General features: G+C 41.9%; 1 long non-coding RNA gene across 1 annotated transcript; it reads left to right on the forward strand.

Annotated features, from left to right (window-relative positions):
• Positions 1 to 6,536: 6,536 nt before the first annotated feature.
• Positions 6,537 to 7,679, forward strand: LOC110877502. The gene is made up of 2 exons (XR_002557075.2): positions 6,537 to 7,074; positions 7,150 to 7,679. It is a non-coding gene; the product is annotated as an uncharacterized LOC110877502 (long non-coding RNA).
• Positions 7,680 to 9,152: the final 1,473 nt, after the last annotated feature.

The following is a 9,152-nucleotide window of genomic DNA, read 5'->3' on the forward strand; positions in this document are numbered from 1 at the left end:
TCTCTTCCAGAGAAATTTTCACAAGCTGAGAAGACTCATCAGTTCCCTTGACTGCAAGGAGGTGTGCTGGTCACATTCAGCGATCAACGATTGTTACCGTTTGTGTTTCCATTTCGAGTTGTAAATAGACTAGTGGCAGCATTCATAGTAGTCTGCTCCCATCTTCCATATCGGTGTTGCCGGTTTCTTATACTTGTCTTGGCTTTTCCCCAAAGTCAAAAGTCGTACCCATACATTGTTAGGCGAGTTTTCATGCCCCATCATTAGTACAAGATTTGCATGTTCAAACATTTTTCTTCAAAACCCAGTTGAATAGAATTTCGAAGCCGGTGTGTTTTGCTAAACACAACTTCCCTACCGTTGCTGTGAAATGAGATTTACAGTCGTTCTATGAGTTAATGAACATCGTTCGTTTTGCCAAAGTTGCTCCTCCATGCCCCGCATGGACTCAACTTGAAACACAACTCCCCCCTGTTAATTCTCTAGGTTGTACGGAACGAGTTGGGTCAGGTGAGTTAGAGTCGATGGTGAGCTGCAAAGTTCATACATGTTCAAGTTCCATAGTCGTAATCCTCCCAGAAGTTCCATCCAACGATGCCATTTACTGATTTCGCTCTTTCGAAACAAGTGTACACGGGAGGCCCTTGTGATCGGTCTAAGTAACGCATTTGGTACCGTCCAAGTAATGCCTCCAAGTAACTCCAAAGACCACGGTTTCTACCTCCGGTTGTGTGTCATGCAGTTCTTCTTTGTAATTTCATTACGTAAGTCGTTATTCTCTCGTGTTGCGTCGGCGTGTAACTGGGACTCTGATTCGAACCATCGTGGTATACCACTGAATCACCCGCACCCTCGGGTAAAGATGATGCTCAGTGAGTTGTAGGGTTGGGATTCAAAAGCTGAAAAGACGCCTTGCTATTTTGTCTTTCACAAACGCAACACCCTGCTGCACTAAAGAGATTTAAGCTGTGCAACCTTCGAATATCCGGTGAGTAAGCTGCGATAGTATCTAGCAAGGCCAAGGAGTTGCTGCATCCTCGAAGGAACCTTTGGTGTCGGTCAGTTTCTAACAGGATGCATCTTAGCGAGATTCACGTGCATTCCCACTTCGTTGGTTATATGACCCAAAAAGGGTACATCTCGCATTCAGAAGTTACTTTTATCAAGACTTCGCGCGGTGTGGCTCCTCCCTCAGGAGCCCTCAAATAAGATACAAAGTTGTCCATGATGTACTTTTCTCCTGAAAAGGGTTCAAAATGTCATCCAATAGCATGGTCGGTTCGCATGATCCATGAGGCTGCTGGTGTGATGATCACTCTAAAGGTCATGGAGTACAAAGTTGTATGGCCGAATTGCGTCTGGTAAGCTTCTTTAAGAACTTTCTTCCCTTGGATTTCCATCTGATAATAATGCGCTCGTAATTTAATCCTCGAATGAAAGCTCGTCTCTTGTAACTAGTCGATCGGTTTTCGATACATGGCCGCGGCAAACGGTTCTCCACTGTCGTCTCGATGGGTGCTCGATAATTGGTACGTACACACAAAAAGGCTTATCTCCACGGATATAACTGGGGCTTCCCAAAGTGAGAATTGGGTCCAACAAACTCTTGTGCAACAATTCTCGTAGTAGATTACACAGTTCTTGCAACCCTCCTGGTGTAAGACGGTAAGAGTATGAGTATTCGGAGCTCCCTCTAATCGTGAGATCACTGAGTTTCTGACTAATAGTTGTGGTAGTAGACCTGAAAGCTCCTCCAATTACACTTTGAGATGGGTCACAACAATCGGTGGGTCCTCGATCCTATCTTACTTAGTCTGGTCATTAGATATAGTTGCTAATACAGTGAGGTCCTCCTTCCATAGGCGCTTTCGAGGCTGTCATTACTGACATGATGCTAATCTTTTCACCACTCTGGTATTTTAGAGCATATAGTGACGCTAAATTTCTTCTCACAAGGTACGTCCGGGCGATATGTCCTAATAACCCACCAACACTAACTATTGCGCCATAACTACCAAGGATAGCAGAAGTAAGGCCGGTGTTAGAGGCCTGTCCCCCGCAAGGTCGAGGTTGCATCCCAACTAACATATGCGGTTTCAGTTGACTTGCCATCAGCCGGTCCCATAACAGGTTTGGTTTCGAGAAGCATCAGGGTTAAACGGAATCGAGCCGAAGCGATTTGCTATCCATCCAAACTACCATGTTGTTATTGTCCTGTCGTCGCCCACGTCAATCCTAAATATCCTTTCACGAGTACCACTGCCGGTGTTATTGTTACAATCACACGGATTTCTACCATACCGTCATCGCTCGCTTGGTTGTTGTCGTCTTGAATTATCAACTGCCATTACATGCCGTAGGCACCTTCATTTCCATACTGTAAGCTACTATTACAAGTACCTTGATGTCACGATAGTTGTTGCTTCTAATGTTGTTGCTCGAAACAGGACTCTACGATCCTTCACCAACGATGTCCATCTCTCCATATTTCGTGCTAAGTTCCGGGGTGCTACTCGTTGTGTTGGAAGTTACACAGTCCACATCCTGGTCGATTGTCATCGTTTACGTTTCGATTGATTCATAAAAGTCGGCCCCCATAAGTTGCTGACTAGAATTAAGGATTCGTTTGGAGTCAAATCGTTGATGTTCATTGTCAATAATCTGAGTCGTTCAAATGCTGAAGTCGGTAGAGTACTATATTTACCCTTATGCCCATCGTTCTTACAAGTTGACTGGGTAAAACACGGTAGGTTTCCAGAGTGTTGCAGGTGTGACCGCCCTTCAGGGTCTGAGATGTGAGTATATTGAGTTCCAACAACAAAGAGGAGTGAGGGGGAAAGAAAAGGGGTATAAACCAATCATGGACGCTGCAACATCCACTCAGGGACGTTCGTACAAGCACCTAGCATTCTACTTAGTTCGCTAGGCGTTCAAAGGGACGTTCAAGTAATACTCGATAGCATTGCGATTTCAAAAGGATTCAAAGAGAGGTGAGAAAGTCACATTTGAGTAGGAGACGATCACTGTTATGACTCCTATTAGTTTGTTACGTTTCACACTGATCAATTAACAGAGCGGAACCCCTCCTTCACTTGTTAAGCCTCACTGGGACTCGCATGCACCCCACATTATTATTATGTGTGCACCCACAATAATATTGTGATTTGCATGCTCATCTCAGCTCCTCCTAACTCATGTCGAATGGTTCCCCCAACTCGAATAGTAAACAAAGAGCATCACATAACATAAGTCACGAATGTTTAGGGAATTACCACCCTATCAGTCATATAACACGTGCAAGGGATACGTAAGTTCATACTATCGTGTTTAACGTGCACCAGCATGCAATATCATATGTAAGTATCCACTAGTTACGTAGTACAATGAGTATACGAAAGACGAACCTTGCAATCTGGAGCTGAGTGTCATGATCGATTTTCGAAGGTGTTCGGTTATAGTCTGGTTTTACAAAAACGTTTTAAAACCTAGTTCACTATAACCAGTGGCTCTGATACCAAACTGTAACACCCCCAAAATACCACCTGCGGAAACCCCGCGAGGCGTGTTACACATCAGAGTTCGAGCCACCAATCACATTGAACCAATGATAAATACTTAAATAAAACATGTTATTAATTACCAATAAAAACGTCAACATAGTATTAATTCCCAAGGAATTGCATAGCGGAAGCATGTAATGAAATCGTTTAACAATTGTTTCATAAAAGTTCTCAAAACCAGTGTATCAAGTATAAGTTAATCCAAGAGCCTCGATCCATGACCACTCCAGCACTCCCAGATAGCAAGTCCACGTCATATAAGCTAACGACCTGCAAGCATGCAAACAAGTGTGTCAGACTACGCTGGTGAGTTCAAAGTTTTGTTAACGTGTTTTGTTACCAGATGTATGTTAATGCGATTCAATGTTGCGTTACGATGTTGCTCATGCTAGATACCCTAGGGAGTGTGCCCATATGTATCCGGGGAGTGTGCCCCTTAACAACCCCAATGCTCCTAACCGAGCATTGGTAATGATCTATCCCATGTACAATAACCAAAACCGATTAAGTTGTTTACCCAAGGTTTCCCTTCCAAATGTTTACCAGTTGTCCCAAACCACCGGGACGCATGCTTGAGAAAATGCAATGAACTCACCTGGGGTTGCTCGGTATGATACACGAAAAGGTTCAGTTAAGCTACAATGTGATCAACCACGTCCTAGCATGTTTATCATACAAGTCAGGTTTGTATACAAGTATTGCACGTATGTTCTACACGTATCGTAACAAGTTGTGTACAAGCATTGATCATCATGTTCACGTATAAGTATCAGCAGAACAATTACATAAACAAGCAGAGTCCAAATATCCGGCCCAATCAGTTGGGCTCGTAACAGTGTGCAGGCCCAATAGCAGAGTGTACGTATGTATGGTCTCGAGTCGAGACTAAGCTCTCGAGTCGAGACTAAGTGGTCTCGTGTTGTACTGGTTTCCAAGTCTCGAGTCGCAACAAGGTGATCTCGAGTTGTCATGTGCTTGTCGAGACTACACGGTCTCGAGTCGCAACCGGACCCGCAACCATGGTCTCGAGTTGTGCTTGCTGTGTGTTGGCGATGTGGTCTCGAGTCGAGACTGAGGGTTCTCGACTCGCAACCTGTGTCGAGACTAAGTATGTAACAGACTTCCTTAATTATCAGCAACCATCATTCCGTGATTTCTTGCATATCGGTTACAATCTGTTTAATCAGTTACATAACTAATTCAATCAACATCCCATGATTCACGCAACCTTAATCATCTAGCTGTTTCATCACATCTCATTATTGGACAAGGCAATCACATAACAGTTTCGATAATGAACCATTAACAACATCTAACATTTTAATCATCCCTTAATTGGATCAAACAAAACAATCAGATGTTAATTTCTTTAGCAATACCCGTAAACACTAACAAGATTTCCAGTTTTCCTATCACGTTAATTAGCATTGTAAGCATCTTCTAATAAGCTCTAGCCGATTAATCATCACAAGAGATTTATTAACGTCTATATCAGAATCATCTATCCGTGATCATGCAACCCTCTCGAGAACATCATAGCACACAACATCATCGATTGTCATAAAATAATACCGGTTATACATCATCATTCCAAGTTCAATCAGATTTCAATTCAGTTTACAACTCAAACCCTAAATCAATCTATCATGCGATTCATACCAACACAAATGAACAAGTTTACCCTTCATCAAGAATCAACAAGGAATGCAAATACAAACAGTGGTAACCATACTAACCTGGGATTGTAAGATCAATGAGTGTGCAAGAACCAAAAGGAGTATGGCTTCGAGGAGGGGCTGCCTAGATAATGGAACGATGGAAAGGAAAAGGGGAAACCGCCGCTAATTTGCATGAGGGGCTAGGGTTTGTATGTTTTGTGTTTTGAGTGTTATGAAAACCAACCCTTCCCACTAGGTAGATGAGTGCGTACAATTGAGCCTAGCTACTAGGCTTTTGCTAAACCATTGGATCGAGAGGGGTGTTTGGGCCGAGAATAGGCCCACCATCGCAGAGATGTGCGGCCAAGCTTAACACATCAAACATACATATAACATCCACATACTACACCAACTTGTAACTACTCACTTGTTATCAAACATTGTAATTGTACAGATAGTAAACACACGAGTCACACTAAACACGACGTGTAACCAGGAATCAGTACGTAGAGAAGACTGTTGAATTTACGAGTTGTCACAGCCATGGCCGGCATCATCTCAGCCATGAAAGCCCAGAAGTGTCTACGAAAGGGCTACCCTGCTATCCTAGCTCTTGTTACCAGTTCACAACCTGAAGAAAGGAAGATCGAGGACCTTCCAGTTGCTCGTGTGACAACCGGTGATTTACGGCTCTTAATTACGTGATTAACAGGTGATTAACGCGATAATAAATAGTGTTTACGGCGCTAATTAACTTAACCAGGCCCTTGGAGTGCCCAGGAACGTTTATTCGAATATACAGTGCGCGTGTGGTGATTTACAGAGAAACCTGCTGAATATTACGCGACAACGAACTGATACCGTACAAGATACTGACAACGCCGACAAGTATTAAATTTTTGCGATATATGCTAGCTTCGTAAATTAAATTTTAGCAATCATAGTTGAAAACGGCTCGAAAAACGGATTATAGACGGCAACGATGTAACTTTTCGCGATTATTACCGAAATCGACGAACGGGCGTGCTAACAACGACTACCGACCTTATTTTTGTGTATTTTAATTTTTGACGTTAAACGAATGACAACAGGGTCTCGTAGGAATTACGGGCCACTCACACATGAGATGGGCTTGTGAGCCCTAGGCCCAACCCAAAACCCATAATCCTAAACCTACACCTAATATATTAAATCCTGACAAGATCTTAGAGATCTCTACAAATCTTAGTAAATCTAATCAAAATCTTGCAAATCTATACTAAATCCTACATAAATCTCTACAAAAGATTTATTTAGATCCACACATGATACACCCAAGATCTCAATATCTCTATATAAGATCCATAACTCACACACAATTTCTCACAACACATCTGCTCTCATCTCTCTATTATACAAATGAAACAGACACATTATCTCCTCCACTCCCTCTCTCGATCACACTTCAAACAAACAAACTCTCACTACCCACCACCCTCTCGGTCACCTCCACTCCCTCCCTCTGATTTCAGTCCGGCGAACAACCACAGGGAACCGGTGGCTGCCGGTGGTCCTTTCAGGCGAAGACACCCCCCCCCTTCTCGGTTCCCCTGTAACCCGATAACCACCAAGCACACCCCCCTTACCTTTCTTCTTCGACTCACAATCGGAGCACCACCACCACTGTCCGGTGGTGGTGCGGCGGGTACAATCAGGGAGGAGAGAGAGAGACTCGGGAGGAGAGAGAGAGAGACGAAACGGAGAGAGAGAGACTGAGAGAGAAAGAGAGAGAGCGGTGGAGATAAGAAGCGGCGCCGCCGCTCATGGCGGCGGCAGTGGCGGCACGGCGGTGGTGGTGAACTCCGACGGGTTTCACGGTAAACCCCATCCTCTGTTTCCTTTCGTTTTCTTTATTATTTTATTTATTTTCTGAAGATTGATGACCAATAAAGGTGATTCCTGCTGCTGTTGTTAATGTTAACGATGAGGTGGACGCCGGTGGTGGCCGGCGATGGCTGTAGCCGCCGGTGATGATGATGGCAACGGCTGGTAATGGCGGTGGTTTACTCAGTTCAGCCCGGTTGCAGGATTCGGGTTATATTTTGGGTGCAAAATCGCCCGGGTTCACATGGTTCACGGGTACAGGGCGTGGTATCGGCTCGGGCTCAGTCAACTGGTCAACTCGGTCAACTCGGGTCAGACCTGGTGTGGTTCGGGTTCAGCTCATATCGGGTTTGGTTCGGGTCAACTCGGTCAACTCAGACAATGCGAGTCAACCCGGTTGACTCGGTCAACTGGTTAACTCAGTCTCGGTCAACGTCACGACGCGAAAGATTTGGTAAAGATTAACGACGCGGTTTATTTCGTTAATTCATAGTTTATATCTTACGTGTCAAAACAAGCTCGAACCGAACGATTAGAATATAGTTTACATTGCGATATATTTGACAAAATACATAAATCATGATTGCATATTGTTGAATTTTGAAAATAGCAACAACTTATGTTGTCAGGGTGTCCAAAAACAGAGGAAACTCTGCTCGTTTTTCGAGAAAACCCGTAAACACAAAAGGCGTTTCACTATAAAGCAAAGTTATCGGATTCAAATAATCTTTTAAATAGACGATTACAAATACATAGCTACTTACGACAACACTTTCCAACTTACAACAAACGACAATTCGGCAAATTGTTTACAATAATGAATATAGTTATTTTAAACCTCAAATTTCGACAATCCTTTTAAAGATCAATATAACTATTTATATTGTTTCAAACGCCGATAATACGACTTCTTTTATAAATAAATATAGTGTTATATATTTATTTCGGATATCAAACAACACAAATCTCTTTTACAAAAATAAATATAGATTATATATTTATTTCAAACTTTAAAACAACTCGTATACTTTTATAAAATAAATATAGTCTCTATATTTGTTTCAAATATCAAACGATACGAATTCGTTTTATAAAGATAAATATGTGTTATATATTTATTTTCAAACGTCAAAAGATCGACGATTCTTTTACAAAATGAATATAACTTTTTATATTCACTTCAAACGCCTAAACGGCATATACGTATACTTTGATAAAAATCATATGAGACGTAATATATGGTGCGAGTTTGTTATATGATATTTTCATATAAATATTCTTTTTATACACGTACGACTACTCGAGACGTCTAACGCGATGATAACGATATATTTATATATTTTTATATAAATATTTATTTATTTTTAAATCTCTCGAGGAATAAGTCTTCCCAAGACTTACTAGTTTTACTGACAATAAGCGAGACTTAACAAGTATAACTTAATTGTTACTATTAAGTTATCAATTTACCGTTGGTGTTCGGGTACGATTCGGTAGAGCTCGGTGACACGTAGTTTTAGTTACCGCTTTTAGAAACTTATTAGATATTCCGTGTTAGGAATATTGTAGAATGCACGCTAGCGAGTCTCGTCTTGGAAACGACATCGCGAAGTCGAATTTAGCTAGCTTTGCACAGGAATATTCAGGTGAGTTCATAACCCCCACTTTTTACTGTTTTACATTTTTATAAATGCTTTCGGGGGTGGAAAGACATGCACGTTTTGCAAGAACATACAAAGTTTTGAACAAACAAAAACTCCTATTTCTAAATCATATTACGAATGGATTTTGAGGAACTCAAATGGATTATACTAAATATACCGGTTTTTACAAAACAAATGCGTATTATCGAAATGTGAATGATTTTCATGACTAGGGGTGGATCGTCTGGTGGTAATATATAGAGTCTGGGGAGTTGGCCTTAGAGGCTGGGGAGGTTCAGCCTTAGAGGCTGGGGTAAAATACATGTTAAAAATTTTTTTAGACATTTTATACATGGTATGATTAGCTTAAGGAGGGTTTACTACTTAGATCATGTGAGTGGTGGGTACAACACTTAAGGCCATTAATC

The sequence above is a fragment of the Helianthus annuus genome, unplaced genomic scaffold (genome assembly GCF_002127325.2).
Source record: "Helianthus annuus cultivar XRQ/B unplaced genomic scaffold, HanXRQr2.0-SUNRISE HanXRQChr00c014, whole genome shotgun sequence".
NCBI classification, from domain to species: domain Eukaryota; kingdom Viridiplantae; phylum Streptophyta; class Magnoliopsida; order Asterales; family Asteraceae; genus Helianthus; species Helianthus annuus.